Source organism: Puma concolor, chromosome B2, assembly GCF_028749965.1.
Source record: "Puma concolor isolate L17-30 chromosome B2, mPumCon1.1.hap2, whole genome shotgun sequence".
Taxonomy (NCBI): Eukaryota; Metazoa; Chordata; class Mammalia; order Carnivora; family Felidae; genus Puma; species Puma concolor.
Window position 1 is genome coordinate 1,557,720 of NC_141671.1, and position 21,337 is coordinate 1,579,056.

General features: G+C 49.2%; 2 long non-coding RNA genes and 4 other non-coding genes across 6 annotated transcripts; 3 read left to right on the plus strand and 3 right to left on the minus strand.

Annotated features, from left to right (window-relative positions):
- Positions 1–580: 580 nt before the first annotated feature.
- On the minus strand, positions 581–653 carry TRNAR-CCG (transfer RNA arginine (anticodon CCG)). Its single transcript has one exon. It is a non-coding gene; the product is annotated as a tRNA-Arg (tRNA).
- Positions 654–4,887: 4,234 nt separating this feature from the next.
- LOC147580556 (uncharacterized) lies at positions 4,888–8,009 on the minus strand. Its single transcript, XR_015250932.1, has 2 exons — positions 7,362–8,009; positions 4,888–6,867 (listed from the first exon to the last, which is right to left on the minus strand). It is a non-coding gene; the product is annotated as an uncharacterized LOC147580556 (long non-coding RNA).
- Positions 7,961–8,032, plus strand: TRNAA-AGC (transfer RNA alanine (anticodon AGC)). Its single transcript has one exon. It is a non-coding gene; the product is annotated as a tRNA-Ala (tRNA).
- A 5,214-nt stretch (positions 8,033–13,246) lies between these two features.
- LOC147580557 (uncharacterized) lies at positions 13,247–15,236 on the minus strand. The gene is made up of 2 exons (XR_015250749.1): positions 14,604–15,236; positions 13,247–13,459 (listed from the first exon to the last, which is right to left on the minus strand). It is a non-coding gene; the product is annotated as an uncharacterized LOC147580557 (long non-coding RNA).
- A 463-nt stretch (positions 15,237–15,699) lies between these two features.
- TRNAA-AGC (transfer RNA alanine (anticodon AGC)) lies at positions 15,700–15,771 on the plus strand. The gene has a single exon. It is a non-coding gene; the product is annotated as a tRNA-Ala (tRNA).
- A 3,759-nt stretch (positions 15,772–19,530) lies between these two features.
- TRNAA-CGC (transfer RNA alanine (anticodon CGC)) lies at positions 19,531–19,602 on the plus strand. Its single transcript has one exon. It is a non-coding gene; the product is annotated as a tRNA-Ala (tRNA).
- The last annotated feature ends 1,735 nt before the right edge of the window (positions 19,603–21,337 follow it).

Genomic DNA, 21,337 nt, shown 5'->3' on the forward strand with positions numbered 1-21,337 from the left:
GGATAAAAGCCTTTGGTGGCTTCTCTCTGAGATCATTGTTTGGGAGATGGTGGAGTTATGTGCCTGGCAGCTAATGACAATCTGGAGAACCCCGATTTCAAACCACGTTTGGAGCCACGGTCATAGGGAACCCTAGTCAGAGATCTTGTTCCCAGAAATGCAACTCAACCTTACCCCTTTTCATTGATACTTTAGTGAACCCCTCCTCCTCCCCCAACAAAAGTGTCCAGTAATGTCAGCTTGGGGAAGACCAGGTCCCTCCAGGAACATCCCGCCTGAGGAAGCCCCGTCCCTACTCTTGATCTCAGCCTGACGCTCATCCGTTCCCAGGGCTTGCAAGTAGTTGTGGTCACTGTGTTTCTGTTCACCTGATGCCACGTGTCGGGTCTACTGGAAAGAAAGCTCCGAGGACGCACCTGCTACCTCCGCCCGGTTCTTTCTGAGGCACCTGTCACCCAGCAAACATCTGCAACTGTCACCCCAGAGGACACTGCCCTGTCACCCCGCGGACCCCCGCCGGTTAAATGAGGAGGAAAAGTCTGCCCGCCGGGCTTGAAGCATCACCCGCGGAGGAAAACAGCGACCACGAAGGGACTCGAACCCTCAATCTTCTGATCCGGAATCAGACGCCTTATCCATTAGGCCACGCGGCCAGCTGACAGGTCGCCCCCGCCACGTTCGACACAAAGAGTAAGTGGCGCGGTGGGGAGGGGTCCTTGCGGACGGGAGCTCTGAGGATGCTGCGGGGGGGGGGGGGGGGGGGGGGAGCGTACGACCGCAGGGCTCACACCTGACCGCGGGGACCGCGGGGATGCGGGCGGCTTGATGGCGCAGACGGGTGCGGCCGTCACCTGCCGGGACCCGCCCGGGGCGCGGCCTGGGGGCCCCCAGGAAGGCCGGCCGCTGGGTTTCCCCGCGCTCCGGAGAAAGGAGCGGGCCTGGGGGACTGGCGCGTGTGGCTGGTCCTGGACGCGCGATGTCCCCGCTCCGTCTGCGGCCTCATCCACGGTCAGGGCTCGGGAGGAAGCTCGCGGTCACCGGGAGGGAAGGGGGGGAGGGTCTCCCTCCGGCGTCTCCCGGGTCTCCGGTTTCTCCGCCGCGTCTCCCCTGCAGGTGGGCGCGGTGCCCCTGGTCGCCCAGGCCTTCAGTCACCATCTTCGGCGCGCCCACTGTGGGGGCCGGACCTGGGGACGCGACCCGCGGCAGGTGCGCGGCGGGGCGGAGGTGGGGCGGGGGGGGGATGGCCCGAGGGGGCTCGGGCCCCTCGCTGTCACTAGCACACGGCGCTGTAGAAACGCAGACACCACACCCCGTTCATTTCAGGAAGGGGGTGAGGGGACGAAAACGTGACCCCCTTCGGGCCTCAGTCTGGACACGGAACGGACCAGTAGGTGGACAGGAGGGACACACATGTCTTTCGTGTCAGTTTGGGGTCACCTGGGAGCCTTCACGGGGAGAGGAAGAAGCCGCGAAACCTGGGTGTTTCCATGCCGGGTTCGACGAAAAGGGGGCGCGGTGGCGTGGGAGTAGGACAGGCAGAAGGCAGGAGGTCAGAGTGGCAAGTTGGGGAAACTCAGCCAGGCCCGCTTGTTCGGCTCCTTCCTGAGTCCCTCTGTGTCCTCAGGTGAGGGCGCTCCTCTCAGCACAGAGAAGGCGCCTCTCACTTGATGGGGTCTTTACCTGTTTGGAGGGTGGGGGTCAGAGTGACCTTCCTGCTTCTGCCATTTCCTCAAACTCCTTCAGCTGAAGATGCCCGACGTGCCAGGATGCCTCATTTGGGGGTAAGGCCCTGAACCCCATGGTGTGAAAGAGTTATAGTTCCTGTTCACCAAGCATTGTCACTCTAAAATATGTATTTCCGCAAGGGGTGGGGGCCCTCAGTCAGTTACTCTGGGAGCAGGGCCACAAGAAAATAATTTCCGCGACCCTCAAGATCTAACCACAGAACTCCAAACCAGTCCGGTGCTCTGCCAACTGAACGGCTTCAGTTACTAAGAACATCGTATGGACGCTTTGCGCAAGTAAGGTGATCTTTGTGTCGATGGGCTTCCGAGTGGGCTAGTCATGATCAGGGAAAGCTGGCCGAGCCCTGGGGAAGGCCGCTTGGACCGAGAAGAATGAATGCATCCTTTGTTTTCATACGCCGAAGTAATAGTTGGGCCCATTTGCCACAAACCTCCCTGAAAAAAATCTTCACACGTTCTCTCTAAATCTACTGGACCCTAACTTCTGTCTCTCTTCCTTTCCCCTCCTTTGCCTCGTTAACAAATTTCCCATCCCCCATCCAGAATTAGAAATCAACGTATTTGCAGGGCCTTGGTGTTTACACTCTACAGAGGGGGAAAAGGAGGAACGAAAAGAGAAAAAAAAAGGGAAAACATTCCTACATAATAGTATTTACATCTATAGTATCTTTCTTTCTGTCTGATCCCAATTTGATAAGTCACATGGCTGCACAAATTTCCGGCTTTTTTTGGCCATGACGTACCCATTAGTCCTTAGGTAGGCAGGGGAACGCTGCTTTCCACCAAAACAGAAACCTGGTTTCAAATCAGAGCTTTAGTCTGAAGGGGTGATGGGGGCGGGGGGCAGGTTGGGGACAGACTATAGCCCTGCCAGTTCTGTTATGGCCCAAATGGCAGAGACGAAGCCATCTGACACAATATTCTATGACCAAAGACGTGCTAGAATTCATGATTCTAGTAAAAATCTTTGGGTCAAAGAGTGAGAATACAGACGGAAGGAATCTTACCACCCCTGGCAAACAAATTTACAAATTTGAAGGTGGACTGCAGATCCCAGCTGGAAATAAGTTTTGCATGACAATTAGGTAGCACTCTTTGGAAACAGGTGGTCACCGTCCAGAGGAGATAACATTACATTTCGGAAGTCTAAACTCTTCAGGGGATTCGTCTGGATTTTTATCTAGACATCATGACATACATCATCCCTTCCCCAATTTTGTATTTTTTATTTCCTTCTTCCTTCCATTATTCTTATACTTGGTTAGACTAGACCGACCACAGTTTTCCTTAAATATGATGTTGGCTTTGGATGCATATGGATGATCTTGTTTCCATTAAGAAAACATTTGCTGTTTAGTTTCAGGATACAGTAGAAGCATAGAAGCAATCTTCTCCAACCTGCCTGGGATAGCTTTAGATTTCTGATTTTTTTTTTTTTCCTTTTTAGTCACCGTGCTGCACATCACATGCCAGGACTTACTGATCTTATAACTGGAAGTTTATATCTTTCTCTCCCTTCACCCATTTGGCTCCCATTCTGGCAACTACTGATCTGTTCTCTGCATGTATGAGGTTTTTCATTTGTTTTGTTTTGTTTTAGATTCTACATGTAAATGAGATCATACGGTATTTGTGTCGCTGTGTCTGACTTACTCTACTTAGCATAATGCCCTCGAGGTCCATCCATGTTGTCACAATGGCAGGATTTTATTCTCTCTTTATGGCTGAGCAATACTGCATTCTGTGTGTGTGTGTGTGTGTGTGTGTGTGTGTGTCACATTTTCTTTATCCATTCATCCATAGATGGACACATAGGTTTTTTTCCATATCTTGTATTATTGTAAATATTGCTGCAGTAAACATAGGGGGCGCAGATATCTTTTCTATTGGGGTTTGTGCTTTCTTGGACACATACCCAGAAGTGGGATTCCTGGATCACAGGGTAGTTCTATTTTTAATATTTCGAGGAACCTCCATACGGCTTTCCAGAGTAGCCGCACTAATGTGGGTTTTGAATTTTTCCAAATTCCTTTTGTTACCTATTGAGATCGTGTCATTTTTTCTCCTTCAAGCTATTAATTCATCTTAGTAATTGTTTTTTTTTTCCCCTGATGATAAATCATTCTTGTGTTCCTGGAAAAATAATTTGTTTGGGTCAACATGGTGTTTGTGTTAACATGCCTGTATTTTATTCATAATTTTTGCAACAATACACATGAATGAGATTGGTCTTTGATTTCCTTTTCATTCAGCTTTGGAAAGTTTTGGAGCAAGGGTTACCCTAGCTACCATAAATGAATTGAAAACCTTACATTTCTTTTTCTTACATTTTTTTTAGTACACTGCAAAAAAGCTTAAACGGTATTAGAAGTGTGCATAACATTGTTCCAAAGCCTGCTCTCGTTTTAGGTGACCACACTGCTTTTCCTTCACCAGCTCCTCAAGGATTTCTGAAAACTGTTAGTATGTCCTGAATATGTCTGGGGTTCTGTGCAGGATCTGGAGCTGTCTGAGGCTCCTGCCAGAATGAGCTGGGGACATTTAGGATCAGCTCAGTTTCCCTGAAAACACGCAATTTCAAACTTATTTTCTTTCTGGGTTACAGAATCGTCCAATAAGAAATTGTTTCATGTTGGACTACCTCAGCTTTGAGAAAGTCCATCTCTAGCAGGAAAAGAAAGTCACAACTGAGGTCAGGATGCTGACATTCAAATTGGCCTCAGGACCTTATCTTGCTAAGCAGTACTGGGCACCAGGAAGGGGTGTGGTCCTAATACTGTCTTCTCTAACACAGTCAACAATTAGTGTGTCTCGGCCACAAATAACTCTTAACAGCAGGCTAGGTTAGAAGGCAAAGGTGTTGTGAGCAGGACTGGAGCTTGTAGAGGGAAGCCCCAGCCGGGTCCGAGCCCAACACCTTAGCCATGTGGTCATCACAGCATCCGATGTCTCAATTCCTTATGTATCTATATCAATCATAACATTTTGCTTCAACATCACAATGTTTTAGGTAAACAGGTGTGATTTTTAAAATTCATTGGTAGGGGCAGATCCATGTGTTATGAGACCTAAAGCTCATATATAATATAAGGGATCACCTTTAAGAAAAAAAAAATTTGTATTCAAAACGACGAATACAAAGTCAACGGTGAAAGTAAATATTTATTTAGAATAAGAGCATAAACAGAAACAGATTACAAACTTTAAAAAACTGATGGATTCCACAATCACAGAGATAGCTTACTGATATACCTCTATAATATGTTTCTCCTACACTGCTTTGCTGCATTATTTTTATTACCTTTCATATAACAACAATTGTGTCATATTATTTTCTATAGGTGGAAGTAGATAACTCAGCCTTTCCTCTAACATGGTTGGATTATTTTGTAAGACATAATTTGGAAAAGGATGTTTTCAGCCTCACAACTGATTGTTAGCAAGGCCAAGCATACTTATTTGTTGAATTGTTGTTCACATTGGGAAGTCCTTGAAGCTTTTTCACAATCAACTGCCCTTCCCACTCTCCCACACAGCATGGGAAGAGAGGGAAGTCCTTGGTGAGTTAGGGCTGAGGTACCAGAAGCTCCCAGGAGCCTGTCAGCCAAGACCTCCAACTCTTGCTGCTTCGAGATCATGGCTCATCCTGGCTTTTCTGGTGTTCAAAAAATGATTAAAGAAGACGAGTTAGGTGATACAAACAAACTTCAGTGCTTCATGAAGCGGACAGTCTCCTTTTAGAGAACTGCAAAATGGGGTTAAAGGTAGAGGAAGCTTTTATAACATAAAGAATAAAGAACAAGGAAGAGAAAACAAAACATTTCTGATTGGCTGGGGCCGCATGGACCTTGTCTGGAGAGAGAAGGCCCAGTTGACTGGGCGCTGGGGAGTGGCAGACTGGATACTCTGCGGTTCTGGTCAAGCAGATCATTCACAGGGACACGGAAGTTACCTATGTTTTGCAGACGTTTACAGATGTGCCTCGCCCCCAGCCCCCCACCAGCAGGAGTGGCTCCAACATGGGTCTGGAAAGCTATTTCAACAAGTGTTTATGTAAGAAGGAAATAATAGAGAAGTTACTTGGAAGAATTCCAGGATGACCTGAATCCCCTCAGTACCTTCAATATTTGCTGATACTTGTAGAGATGCAGAAAAAGAGTCCAAATAAATAAAATCAGGAATAAAAATACCTGTGGGGGGATGGGCTAAATGGGCAAGGGGCATAAAGAAGGACACTTGTTGGGATGAGCACTGGGTATTACATGCAGGGGATGAATCACTGGGTTCTGCTCCTGAAATCAGAATTGCACTACAAGCTAACTAACTTGTATGTAAATTTAAAAAATAAATAAATAAATGTTTAAAAAGAACTAAAAATACCTAATTGTCTGGACAGGGATTTGTAAGAATTCCCTTCTCTCTTCCCTTAACATGGCGCTGGAGTAATGGAGGCCCAGGTATGGGTAATCATTTCAGCCTCGTTTCCTCCTTCCAGCCTTTGCAAGGACCTTTCCATGAGCAACGTCTACGTGGGGTTGGCTCTCTCAAGCTGAGGAAATTTCTCTTACAGTAAAACAAAAAGACACAGAAATGGAAAGCGAATAAATTCAGAGATGATTCCAGGTAGTTCAACAGCCAACTAATAGGAATTCTAAACAAGAGAAGAAAGGGAAGGAGAAAAAAGAAGAAAAGAAGAAGGAAGAACAAAAGGGAGAAAATTATCAAAGAAATATTTTTTCCTTTGGACAGAATTCTTTTTCTTTTGATGTGGACAAAGACGCCCACATCAGTCAAGCTGTGTGTGTGTGTTTCTAAGTGCACGCTAGCTTCTCAAGCCCACCAAGACTCTAATTCCCGTCCATTCGCTCTCCTTGTCAAAAGGTCCCATCCTTCCCGTCCCTCGCCTCTGCTGGTTTGGGCCTTGAACACTGCTTCGCCCAATAACCGCCGGACAACCTCCTTCTGTAGAGCAGGCCAGAGCAGGGTTGAACGGCAACCGTGGCTCTCCCTCGTCCCCCCAGTTCTGCTGTTCGGATTTGTTGTTAGCCGGCAGGTGCGAGTACCCCGGGCCAGCCATACATGTAGAGTCTCCAGGGCCAAGCCCGATTTCGTAGCTTTACGCCTGGAGGAGAAAGATAATTTGCATGTCCACGGATAGAACCTGAATCTCGGCTCCTGCAATAAAATATGCTTAGATGCTTACATTCAGAAACTTCGTGTTTTGTTTTGTTTCCTGAGAACCCTGTAAAGCATACGCACTTATCTACACTTGTCTCTCCTCATCCTCTGCCCCAGGTCCCCAGCTCAACACGCTGAAGACACGCGAGCTCCCGGGGTCGGTATTCCCCGCTGCCCCAGCGGCCCGGGCCGAGGCAGGTGCACCCCCACCCCAGGACCCACATCGCGGCAGCGCAGACACACGGTTGGCTTCCCTGCCTCGCTCGGGAAAGACGCCCACGTGTGGTGACCGAGCAAGCAAGTGCGGGGGAGGGGCGAGGAGCCGTTCTCCGGAAGCGCAGACTTAGGGGACTTGGAGGGGAAGCAAATTCACCAAACATAGGGACAGGCACGCTCGGCGAACATGTTCGCCGGGCTGTGCAGAGACGTCTTTCTTACCAAGAGTGGCAGCGCTCTTCGCGGTAGGGGCCCCCGTCCAAACGCTTCGTGCAGCTCGTGACCGGGAAGGTCAAGAGCCCCCCGAGTCGGCAGCGCCTCGATTGTCCCCAGCGGGAAATAATCCACCCGCGGGGCGGCGCACCAGGACCCACACGGCGGGAGCGTGCACACCGCCGGTCCAAGGGCCGATTCAGGAAGCCAGGTTTGCAGACCGAGCCCCCTGGACGCGCCGGCCCCGCGCTCCTCGCAGTCGGTGCGGCTCGGGCCCGACAGGGCGCTGCGCTCCGCCCACTCTGCCCGCGTCCCCGGCGCATCTCCGGGCCCCTCGGGTCCTGGGGGGTCCTGGTCCCCTCATTGCTCCTCCCCCTCGGCCCTCGGCCGCCTCTCCGGACACACGGCTCCTCCCAGACCTCCGCCTGGGCGCGCAGTGAGGTCCCACACGGGACCGCCCTGCGGCTCGGGTTCTCCTCCCAGCGCGTCCTCGGGGCAGTCTGGTACTGGGCCCGTGCACCCGCCTCGGCGCCGCGAAGGGTTGTGAGCCGCCACCGAAACCCGCAGTAAACATTCATAGGCGCATTTCCGGGCTTCTCTGTGTGCGAGGGGGTGTAGCTCAGTGGTAGAGCGCGTGCTTAGCATGCACGAGGCCCCGGGTTCAATCCCCGGCACCTCCACTTTTTGAAGACGCAGGTTTTGCTCCAACAGCTCTCCGGCGCCTCACCATTTATTAAAACGTGTCTGCGCCTCTCTCTTGTCTCTTTGTTTTCTTGCAGCCCTCCGAACTCACATGAAAAACAACGAGAACCACCCGACCCCACTCTGCTTGCGGTGCGCGCGCATCTCTGCTCTGGGACTGGGCGTGGCCGAGTCCACAGCCACCTGCTGGCGGGTTCTCCACCCGAGAACCACCGCAGCAGCGACGACCCGGCGCACCTGCAGCGGCTTCACCTCGCGGTACCGTTGGAGAGCAAGACGCACGGAGGCGCAGTGCACTGGACCCTGTCCTTTGATGCCCTCCTTCTCCGAGCTGCTGGGGCAGGGGGGGGGGGGGGGGGGGCGGACGAAATTGTGCATTCCCAGCACCCGCTCCCAGTCACAGCCCTCCTTCCTCCTTCCGCCCTCTCCTCCCATCCCCTCTCTCTGCTGTTACACCTTTAAAGTCATTCCTGACTTTGAAGAAACTTCTCAAGTATCACGTAAACTTATCATCTAGACAGAAATTCTGTATTGTGTTAAATAAACTCTATCCTTCTTATCTGACTGACTTGAAGAAGCACCTGCTTGGCTAATACTGACAGATGAGTTAAGAGCGGAATCAGAAAATAAAGAGCCCGATCCCCTTTCTTAGCACCCCCGGTTCCATCCCACATTTTGAAGGGCTTTGTACATTCAACGTGTGAACACCTCAGCACACACTTCTTTTTTTTTTTTTTTTTTTTTTTTTTTTTTTTTTATTTATTTTTTTTGGGACAGAGAGAGGCAGAGCATGAGTGGGGGAGGGGCAGAGAGAGAGGGAGACACAGAATCGGAAACAGGCTCCAGGCTCTGAGCCATCAGCCCAGAGCCTGACGCGGGGCTCGAACTCACAGACCGCGAGATCGTGACCTGGCTGAAGTCGGACGCTTAACCGACTGCGCCACCCAGGCGCCCCTCAGCACACACTTCTAAGCTTCAAACACTCCACTTGGCAAAGAGCCAGTTCAGGGCCACCTCCTAGGCCTAGAAGCATGCATGCTAATGGCATGGTCTGCCCTCAGAAGGATGGCCTCCGAAAGGGGGGGTGGGGTGGGTGGGTGACGTCTGTTCAGGCCCTGGAAGAGGGGAGGGTCTGGGCTGTTTTGATAGAGAATTCTGGGAGCCCCCATACATAGAGTGTGGACCCAATATCCACAGGAAGAGACATGGCCAGGAGGGGCCCCAGGACATAATCATCTCTTGCCCATGGTTAAACATGAAACCGAGTGGATGCCCCAGAGTTTAAGGGGATACTTGTGTTTAATCAGACTTTTCCAATGTAGGTCTAAGGTTAACGTTACAGGCTATCTTTTCCAAATTAACCAGTTTCCTGACTCATGTATGTGTGTGTCCTGTAGCGTCTCTTTTGAAAATACAACTTGTACCTGAACCACAGAACCGTGTGCTTAACATTAGATTGTGATAATACCTGCAAAATTAGAAGGTTATGTAGGGGACGCAAAAGATTTCCTCAACCCTCTCAGGGTCCCTGGCTGGGTCTGAACATTAAAAAGACAAAGGCAGATTAACAGGAGAAAAACATACAAATTTACTTAACATAAGTTTTACATGACACCGTGACACGAGAGCCTTCCTAAGGAAAGGATGACCCAAGGAAACAGATGTGAGTATGTTTGGGTTGGGTTGGGTGCACAGTGGTCACCCGTGGAGGGATGTGATAGGTTAAGGAGGCTGAGGTAATCTGGCAACTTGGGGCAAACTTAGCAAGGTTGTTTTTCAGGGGCGTCCCTTTGTCTTTGGAGATAAGGATGCTTATTTCAGTCACAGGGCGGGCATCTCTCACAGGTCACCTTTTATGACCTGTTTCAGGGAAGAAGGGCAATAGAGGGAGGCCAGAGTGACCTTTTGCTGTTTTCTCAGATCCCTTCAGCTTAAAATATGTAATATGCCGAAGTGCCATATGTTGGAGTAGCATGTCCTGAACTCCATCGGTAATAGGATAGAATTTGTCAGGGAAGAAATAATCTAAACTTTATAGAGTTCTCCAGCGATGTTATACAGTAAAGGTTTGTGAGGATTTTGTGGCATAGGTTGTATTACCTTAGGACTGTTGAATCAATTAAACAGAGAGGCCAGTAGACAAGGGGGCTCTAATGCCTGCTTAAGCAGATTAAAACTAAGCCTGTATATGCTCGAAGGTTCAGAAATAGAAACAATAAGGACAACAAATCACAAACAGCCAACGAGGCTTTAAGCTCTAGCCAGTCGAATGACTTCCTTTCTTGTCTTCTGCTCTGTGTTTATACCTGCTGTCAGAGGGGCATCTCTAACCACCACAAGCTTGCCCCTAGCAGATCCGAGTTGATTTTTGCTCAAATAAACTAAAAAATTTTCATATGCCTCAGTTTATCTTTTAATAGGTAGAATTTTAGGGTAAAGAAAGCTCTTCTGAAAATGTTGATTTTTAAAAAAACATGAATTTCATTTGTACTGCTTTCTTAGGCTGGAGAATGAGGACAATGAAATGTACGTTTTAATGGGAGAACCTTAAGATTCATCAGAGCTTTAGCATTGTTGTTGTTTGGGGAAGGAGCTTATGATAAATAGACATAGAAAAGATTCGGCCACCCAAGGAGCTTCTTGGGTGTACTTTTCTAAAAATAAAGTGAAGGCTTGGAGGAATCTGTCCTTGACCTTGTGAGCACTTTCAGGTAATGTGCACATCCATGTTCTGGAGAATGGCGTGGGCACCACCAAATGGCCATCTTGGGAACATCAGAGTCCTTTGCTGTGCATGAGAGTTCTCAGATGGCAATAGCTTTCTTTAATGGTAGATTGTGGTTTTTGATTATGTCCTTCTGGATTCTCAAAATGACATCAAGAAACCGTTTTTACAATGTGGATAGTAGTTTTCTTTTTTTTTTTTTTTAACGTTTATTTATTTTTGAGACAGAGAGAGACAGAGCATGAACGGGGGAGGGTCAGAGAGAGAGGGAGACACAGAATCTGAAACAGGCTCCAGGCTCTGAGCTGTCAGCACAGAGCCCAACACGGGACTTGAACTCACAAACCGTGAGATCATGACCTGAGCCGAAGTTGGAAGCTTACCGACTGAGCCACCCAGGGGCTGGATAGTAGTTTTCTAGGGCACTTCCTCTAGCTTCAAAAGTCTAAGTCCCCAATATGCTTCAACGCTCATAATTGAGCTTTTTTTCAGATGTGCATTTTCCTCTAATAAATCATTAACATTTTCCAATTTTTAATTAAGTTTCCCAAGACAGTTAAAAATCTCTGTGTTTCTATAGTGGTGAGCATAGCATAATGTACAGAGTTGTCGAATTATTTGTTGTGCACCTGAAACTAATATAACAGTGTGTGCAAACCATACATCAACTTAAAAAAAAACATATGTTTCCATATCATAGCATTTCAAAATCACAGTCTGAAGTCACATGTACTGTCAGGATAGATGTGAACTCTTAAACCTTTAGCAGGTTAGAACATTAGTCCAGCCATCTGAGTGGATGTTGGGCAAAGGGGTAGGTAGCTTCTTTTACCCAGTTTGAAAAAGTTACAGCACATCCAGCACAAAGTACACCTTGAATCTTTAAGGATATGAATCACAGTTGTGCAGGGGGGCTATCAGCACACGGCAGTCAGGACATATCCCCCTTTCTCTGTCTGACAAAGAGATCAGTGAGGCTCCTTAGTAGACTCCTATTAGATAATTCTGGTCACCTCAGTCTCCTTCACCAGCTTGTAAATACACTCATGCCTGACCTCACTAGACCTTTCGCCTCTGAAAAGCTTTGGCCGTCAGCACCGTCGACAGCCCCCTTGGCATGGGTCCTAATAGGATTCTATGTCAGAACTTCCACTTTTGTATATTCTTGCTCATACGATCCACGTTTTCGTAGCTTACAGACACTGGTGAATCAGAGGAAGGTTTTTCTCTCAGTGCGTCCCTCCCCCTCTCCTCTGAACTGTGTGTAGTTCTAAGCTTTCCCCTGGGACAGCCACCCAGTACACCGTCCTCGCCATGGAGCCCGGGGGCTGCAGCCCAGAGGACAACTGAGGAGACCAGCAAATGCACCAGCGGGAGAGCAACAATTAGCTTTCCCCTAACGTGGGACTCAAGCTCACCACCCCGAGACCAAGAGTCTTCTGCCCCACCAACGGAACCTTGTGCAGCAAGGCGGTTCCTCACCTCCTTTGAACCATGCCTCAGGCCACAAGTCTAGAGGACCAGCTGGGATTTAAATCAGAATCTGCTCATAGTGGTTTACAGGAAAATTGAAAGGCAACAGAACTGTTGTCATCTGTGATTTTTTTTTTGACTTTTTGGTTAAAACAGCTGCATAGAACCAAGTAAACTATATAGAATCAACGATTTGCTCTTTCTCAATCAAACTATTTCACCCTCTACTCTCATTCCTGATTTTCAGCAAATGCCCAGAGAAACAGGCCCCGGATTTCTGACCTCCGTATTATCAAAGTCTTACTTGTTCCACATCACGACTTCATTTCTCATAACTCCAGAGTCCCCTGCAGCCAAGAGAATCAAAGTAAAGCGGAATGGGAGGGGCGCTTTGGAATACAGGAGGGTTGTGACACCAAAAGATGGGACCAGAAATATCATGCTGACAAGTGTCTGTCAATTCTTATTTTGCTGACTGCTTTTACTATATTTGTATTAGTTTTTTTCTTAAAGCTTATTTATTTTTTTTTTCAACGTTTATTTATTTTTGGGACAGAGAGAGACAGAGCATGAATGGGGGAGGGGCAGAGAGAGAGGGAGACACAGAATCGGAAACAGGCTCCAGGCTCTGAGCCATCAGCCCAGAGCCCGACGCGGGGCTGGAACTCACGGACCGCGAGATCGTGACCTGGCTGAAGTCGGACGCTTAACCGACTGCGCCACCCAGGCACCCCAAAGCTTATTTATTTTTGAGAGAGAGAGAGAGAGAGAGAGCGCATGAGTTGGGGAGGGGCTGATAGGGAGACAGAGACACAGAATCCAAAGCAGGCTCCAGGCTCTGAGCTGTCAGTACAGAGCCTGACACGGGACTTGAACCCACGCGCTGTGAGATCATGACCTGAGCCAAAGTCAGACACTTAACCAACTGAGCCACCCAGGCACCCTATTTGTATTAGTTTATTAGGGCTGCTGTAACAAATTACCACAAACTTGGTAGCTTAAAACAACAGGAATTTATTGTCTCACAGTTATCTAGGCTGGAAGTACAAAATCAGGTGTCAGCTGGGTTATGCTCCCTCTGAGTCTCCTTCTTTGCCTCATCTTCCTTTCCAGCAGCTCCCGGTACCCCTCCACTTCCAATCTCTGCCTGCATCGTGGCACGGCCTCCTTTTCTCTGTGTGTCTGTCTCTGACATGTTTTCCTCTTCCTAGAAGGACATGAGTCAGTGGATTTAGGGCTCATCATATTTTTTTTTAATTTTTTTTAACGTTTATTTATTTTTGAGACAGAGAGAGACAGAGCATGAACAGGGGAGGGGCAGAGAGAGAGGGAGACACAGAATCCGAAGCGGGCTCCGGGCTCTGAGCTGTCAGCACAGAGCCCGACACAGGGCTCGACACAGGGCTTGACACAGGGCTCGAACTCACGGACCATGAGATCATGACCTGAGCCGAAGTCGGATGCTTAACTGACTGAGCCACCCAGGTGCCCCTAGGGCTCATCATATTTCAATATGATCTCCTCCTAACTAAATGCATCTACAAAGACGCTATTTCTAAATAAGGTCACATTTTCAGGTTCCAAATGGACACGAACTTTTGGAGGACACTAAATCCTCCAGTAAAATATTAAACATACGTTGTCTTGTGTCAAATGCTTTTTCTGAACCTATAGAGATAATCATGTATGTTTTTTCCCTCCTTTTCTCTATCAACATGATGGTCTGTATTAATGTTGTTAGAGATAAGCCAGAGCTGATTAGTAGCTATAATAGCAGGAAAAACAGACTTTATTCAGGAATATTGTAATAGGGGGAAAGAGGCCTCAGTATAGAACTATCAATTCCAAATACAGTGTTTGGCAAGTGGGAATTTATAGCCAAGAGTAGGGTGGGGGTTCATCAGTGGTTAGGAAGTTCCCAAGAGGAAACATCAAGGGTAAGGAGGGATTGTGGCTGAATGGCCCTAACAGGATTCTTGCTGGAAGTGGGCCACGGTGACCCTATGTCACCTGGGGGATGGCAGAGGATAAGGGGCCCAATTAGACATGGAAGGTGATCAGATACGGAGGATGGGGGACACCTAGCTAACCCAACTAAGGACTCTTACAGAAACTGGGCAACACAGAGATGAAAATCAAAGACCCAAAGCCAAAGCCTAGTTGAAAAGGAGAGCAGGAGGCCCTGCATAGACTTGTGTGGACAAGGGAATCTTTGCCGATATCTTTCTTAATAATGAGTGCTCTGTGCATTTCTGGAATAGCCCCCAGTTGGACATCCTGTATTATGTGAAATAGGCTTATAGTTTTAATTTTTGGTGCAAACTGAAAAACGTGGTTAATATTATACTCACTTTATGCACCGAATAGGAAGTTTTTCTTCTTTTTCTATGCTTTGAATAATCTAAGTAGCATCATGACTTTTTTATATTTAACAGTTTGGTAGAATTTGCTTGTGAATGTATTTTTGCCTGGTGCCCTTTTGGGGGGCGTGCCTGTTCAACTACTTTCTCTGTTTTTCTAGAGTAATAGCCTGCTTGCCTCCCGTCTGTACAAGGATTAACTTGGATATGATATTTACAAAATCCACTTCATCTAAGTTTTTAAATCATTTGCTGAACTGTGCTACGATGCTTCTCACGATTTAAAAGCCCTCTTGTTACGATGGGGACTTGGCTGCGGTCCTGATTTTCTCTTTTCTTAATTAGGTTAGCTGGAAGTTTGACTCTTCTGTTGCCTTTTCAAATATCTAGGTTCTTTATTAGTTCCACTTTTTAAAACTCGTTATTTTCTGCATTCGTCTTTATCAGCGCTCCCTTCTTTTAGTTTATTCCGAGTCTTCTGGTTTATCACGCTGTTCCTCTTCTAACGTCTTGAGCCGAGACTTGGGTGGCTTTTTCACTGTTGCCAGCGTCCTTCTAGCCTCTAATTGGAGAGGCTGGAGAACCACACTGTCTCTACCCAAAGAGCCACGTCCGCACCGTCAGCCTCGCAGGTGCACTCCTGGGGCTGGAGGGAGGGGCGCGGCGCCTGCCGCCCGGGCGGGGGGTGGTGGTGAGGCGGGGGAGGGCGGCAGGTGCACCGCCCGCGCGGTCTCCCGGGAGGACCGGCCCCGGGGCGGCGTCTGCGCGCCCCCCGCCTTTTGCACCTGTCCTCCTCGGTCGCCTCCCTGCGCACGACTTCCGGCAGCCGGGAGAGCGGGAAAAGGAGAGCGCGGAGGCCCGAGAGAACGCGTTCGCGGCGGCCTCGCGGGGCGGATCCGGGGCTCCCACGGGCTCTGGCCCGCAGCGCGCTTCGCTCGTCTCTCCGCGGAGCGAGCCTCCGTCCCGGCTGCGAGGTTGCGGAGCCACCGCATCAGGCGCCGCGGACCCGGCCCAGGCAGCCTCCGGGAACCCGTCGCCGGCGCCTGCGCTGCCCTTGAATAGCCTCCCGGGAGAACGCCTTTCCTGCGGGGGTGTAGCTCAGTGGTAGAGCGCGTGCTTAGCATGCACGAGGCCCCGGGTTCAATCCCCGGCACCTCCACTTTTGCTCGGGGTCCCTCCTCACCGATACGGTGGGCGCGGGGCCCCGCCTCCATTTTGCAGCTGTATTAACCGCGGGGGAAAGGAGAGGCGAGGACGGAGAGGCCGACTGGGGGGAGGGCGCGGGCTCTCACACAGTCTTCCTAGCTCTCCTGCTTCCGGCCGCAGTGGCCGCGCCCACAGCCCTCGGCGCGGGTGCAGCGCCGCCCGCAGGCGTCCGCGCAGGGTCCCCGAGCCCCACCACGGGTTCCAGCCGAGTTCCGTCTGCACCCCTAGCGACCCGGCCCGAGGCCGGTGCGCCCCCATCAGTGCGGTCCTCCCACCAACCGTGGTGGCCCCTGAGAGCTGATGAGAAACGCAGAACGGCCGCCCCCGCGCAGACCCGCTCAACCACGACCTGGATCCCCAACCGATTCCTTTGGGAATCGCCGGGTTGGGTGATTTGGGAAGCTTTGGGAAGCGCCGGGTTGGGTGCTGGGACGTGGCTCAGGAGGGTATACATTTTAAGTGCATGCCTGTATTCTAATCTTTTCCCAATTTCCTATTCCAATGTAGGAGATACAATTGCAAAAATGTACTTCTATTGTCGAACCATTTGTGCGGCCTGATAATGGACCTTGTTCTCTCCCATGGTAATATAATATTAATATTTTCTGAATCAACATACATAATTGAATTCGAGGTGAAGTTTCTTTTTCCTTTTAATAAACATTCGCAAGTTTTGCAATCAACACTGTGCTAACTTCCAATATGTACTGGGAACTTTCTGTCTGTCTTTGTGCTCAGCAACATTTAAAATAGCATAGTATCTTGTAATCATTTCCATACTCAGAGCGGCCTCGTCCTCATCAAATCTTTAAGAGCTTCGGTATTAATACCAAAATTAATAATTTGGCTAACACCAAAGTCCCCTTTCGTGTACTAAGCCCTGTGATAGATTTTGAAGATCCTAACCCTTAGCTACCACAATGGAAGTGCGGGCTGACGGACTGCTCAGGTATTGGGAATCCTGGTTCCCCGAACAAACATAATGTCAAAAGTTTCCCTGTGAAGTGATGACGAATTTTTTTCTTTTTCTGTTTCATTACTTTATTTTTTTGCGATTAGGGAATTTTCAAAGGAGAAATAAGTTCCAAGGACAATTCTTTCTCAAGTTAAGATGTCTTGGCTTTGGGATTTACGTCTCCATAAAAGATTCCGAAGTAGTGCTCAGGAGCCAGACTTTCTTGAAGCGAACGATCGTTCTCTTTCTGTTCTGCTGTCATGTTTTCCCTCCTCTTGTTTTCAAGGTACAATTTTACAGTGTCTTTCTGCCACTTGTACCCACCATGTCAGGAGACTATGGGAATTCATGGAGTCACAAAAAGAAACAAGACAAAACATGAGAAAGAATATCTTGAGTTATCACGACTGCCTTTCTGTATTATATTAGGGCTCAGCCCAAATGTGGGGGCGGGGGGAAGGGGGGAGAAAAAGGAAAAGGGAACATAATGCAACCATAGACTTCTCCATGGAAACCCACCTCTGTGATTTAAAGGAGAAGAGAATATAGTGAAAAGGTCAAGAGCTTAGTATGAGAACGCTTTAGAAAATATTGGATGAAAAAATTTTAAATTATAAAAATAAATAAAATAAAAATAATAAAACATTATAAAAATAAAACAATAAAAACAAATAACGTGCTGCCTGAGCTGTCTGAGGTAGTTCTTTGAGAGCAAGTTGTGTCTAACTTTGACTCAGAATAAGACTGACTTATTTTAAAGTACACTGTAGATGAATTTTGGAACTTCAACCATGTTTTATCTGGGTGTTCTATCTCAACAAACTTATCTTTTGTTTAGCTTTCTCAGGAAGAAATTACAGATTAAGAAACTCTTAGAGGAAAGGCGACGTGGCCATGTGTGGGACCATCTGTGAATGTGCAGGAGGCAGCAGTTGGGTAGGACCATGGGCTGCACAGGAATGTGGGAGCAGACATGATCCCTTGGGCCATGTAGACACTAACTGAAAAGGCAGTGCTTTATTTTTTTCACAGGCACATTTAATTGGAGAAAAAGGATGAGTTAATCATTTACTACCTAGTGTAGACAGTTTCTTCACATTCAGTCAAGATAGGAGACTTATTAGAGCAGTATAACTAATCTTCCCTGTCCATGTTAACAAGGTGAGACATTGTAAACACACACGGATCCTAAGTGTGGATTGGAATTCTGGAGCACAAAAGCTCCCCACATAAAAAACCCACTCCTGCTGGCCTGCCACCTTTTTAAAAATGGCACCCAACCACTTACAATGTTTCCACCTGTCCTAGATGCACGGGAAATAGGCTTCATGTGTCTTCAGGGTCTGAGTTCTACTTTATGAGATAAATGGTTATTTCACTAGAAGAATCATGTTTGAAACATCCTACTATCTCCCCTGGAATAGATATTTTCAATCATGCAGTGGATGGAGAGTCTGAATGTTGTCAAAGAACATTGATTTTAACAATTATGCTGTTCAGTGTACCTTGGGGCAAACAGAAAAAAGAACCCCAACCTCTTTGCGAATCACTTGTAGTACTCCTGCTGATATGTAGGTTTCTCCAGGAGCGATTTAAGGGATAATTACTGGATGATCCTGGGAGTTTTCACAATTGTGTTTCCACACCATCGAACAGCCTAGATAATATTCCAGCCATCCTCTTACACTCACACACACACACATACAACCACGTACCAGAGCTTGCAGAGTTCGGTGGGGGGCACTCCTCAAGCACTCGAGTCCAGTGAAACCTGCCACTTGTGTTTCCTTCTGTCTATTCTAGCAGCCCCATGAACCAGCCAACAGAGAAATTCTGCCAAACCAATAATGTGCTTTCAGTTTCAAGAGGCTCAGTGACACACTTACTTAAAAAGATGTAAAACGAAGAAGAGAGAATACCAGCTAGGAGCCTGGTGCCAGGAAATGAGTCTTTCTGGGTCTCCCATGGAAGTTTCAAGGCCGCAGGGCTAACCAGTGTGAATTGTAGGGTTCAGGGTCAGTCTGGGAAGAAGTCTCCCCCTCAGAATCCCGCTCCCAGAACCATCAGTAAACGAGTTCCTGAGTCCACATCTCCCAGGACACTCAGCTCTCGTTCTGCTATTATACTTGTTCTGCTCACGCCCACCCACCCCCACAGTCAGGTCTGGGCACTGGGCGGGGTTCCCCGTGCTTCACCTCCAGGCCGACCTTAGAGACGGATCCCTTACCTTCCACGTGCCCCGAACCACACCCACCCCTTCCTCTCCACGCCCCCCCCCCCCCCCCCCATTCTCCGGAAGATCAAGGACCACAAATCTCTGGGTTGAAAGACGGGTCGCTTCGCGCGTCTCCGTCTGGGTCTAGCTCTGTAAACCCAGTAGGTCCCTGTCCCTGTGCGGCCACCGAAGCGTTATTACCCTGGACGCCCCCTCCGGCCTGCTCAGTTGCCCTCAGGCTGTGATAAATCCGACTCTGAAACTCCGAAAGGCCTGTGGTATGGATTCCTACCCGGGTTTTCCCAAGAAAATCATGCCCTGCCCTGCCCTTCCCCGTGGAGCGGACAGCAAACAGCAAGACGTGTTCAAGCCAGGGAAGAGCCGGCCAGTTTTCTGACAAGCGCTTCCAATATTCTGTGCCCCCTTTCGAGCTCTGTTTGTTAAAAGGCTAGTCCCTCCGCCCCCAGCCCCCCCGCCCCGTCCCCCCACACCTGAGGCTCCTCCACCCCATGGAGACAGGTGCGGGGGACCCGCGGCGGCCGGGGGGTGTAGCTCAGTGGGAGAGCGCGTGTTTCGCATGCACGAGGCCCCGGGTTCGACCCCCGGCACCTCCAGCCGCCGCCCCCCTCCCCCCCCCCCATCCTTAGGAGGTGCAGGTTGCACTATCCTACCTTCTGCTTCTTTACTCCCTGGCAGAATGCTCACCAGAAAACCAACACGTGACCCAAGACGTTAATTTTTACTCTGTTTAGACCCCACGAGCCTCAAAGCCACCAGAGGCTGCGGGCAGAAGAGGCGCGCAGTCGGTTCCCTCCGGCAGGTGTAACGCGTCACTGCGCACGCACAGGCTGAACGCACAGGTGTGCGGCCCGGGGCAGGGGGGGCGCATCCGGCTGTGGCAGCGGCCCCGCTGCTCACCCTGCGGCCGCATCTCCCCACCCCTGCCCCCAGGTCCCGCTGGCCTCCCCCCTCCGCCTCCCTCCTGTAAGGACCCCTGTGATCGGCTGGGCCTACCGCACAATCCAGGGCAAGTTCCGCGTTTCAAGACCCTTCTGGCCGGTGTGAGGGGACGTCCGCGGGGACGACGCCTGGGCTCGCTGGGAGCCGGTGTTCCGCCTACGACCCCTCCGCTCGACACAAGAAGCCTGCCCCCATAGTGACAAAGTTGTCAGTTCGCCCCTATTCCCACCACTGTTGAGAGCAGGGCAAACGGAAAAAGGAGAAGAAAACCAGAGGCCTGAGGCAAAGTAGTTCCTTTGTTTGTGTGAAGTTTTTAGGAGGAACCACAAGTCTTGTCTCCGACTCCTCCACTTCTGTTCTGTCTCCATCACCCGAAGTTTGACGCAGGTGCTAAGTGGGTGGCCGCTGCCGTCACAGGACAGCACAAAGAGGCCAGAGTCCTGCCAAACATTAAAAAAAAAAAAAAAAAAAATCTGCTTTAAATGACTCAGTAGCCTGCATGGGCCCGACTGCTGGCTCAAACCGTCCGATTTCCTTCCCTCCAATCAGTCCCTTCTTTTAAAATCCCTGCTTACGGACAGCTGGGTGGCCTAGTTGGTTAAATGCTCGACTTTTGACTTGGGCTCAGGTCATGATCTCACGGTTCATGGGTTCAGGCCCCGCATCAGACAGCACGGAGCCTGCTTGGGGTTTTCTCCCTCTCTCTGCCCCTCCCCCACTCGCTCTGTTTCTCTCAAAATAAATAAAATAAAAAATAATAAAGTAAATTCTCTACATAAAAGTATACCCAGAAATGTCAGTTAACACCCACCATGCTACTATGAAGAGGTGGCAGAAAAAAGCTTTTTGTTTGCGTCAAAATGGAAATCATTAGCCAAAACAAGAAGACGTGGTTGGCAGGTGTCTAAGGCATTCTCGCTGCTGCGAAAGAGCAGCCGTTTCCTCTACTGCTTCTTGTCCAAACTTCCGCTCTGCGTTTTCCAGGCACTGCTCAAAGTTTCCAGTCCACTGATGGCCCCACCAAAGGGCTGTCGTGGTTTCAGTCCCAAACTACCGGCTCCCGTCACTGCCGCTGGATAATAGAGGGAGGAGTGTTGGGTCTCACAGCCTCACTCTCTCTTCCCAGCCAGGCAGGCCCTGCTCGCTTCCCAGCTCTGGAGAAAGAAATTCATCCCTTTCAGGTGTCCTTAGATGAGTAACTCACAAGCAAGGAGTGTGAAAGCGAAACAGAGCAAAACACCTGCTAAATTCTAACATTCTAAGTTGACAAATTCACAACTTTGTCTCTGCTTAGCAGTCTTTTCAATACGATGGGGGCCACCTGAGAAGCACGTACTGTCCAAATGTTGGGATCATTTCAGAGCACCGTGTTGCCTCTCCCTCAACAAC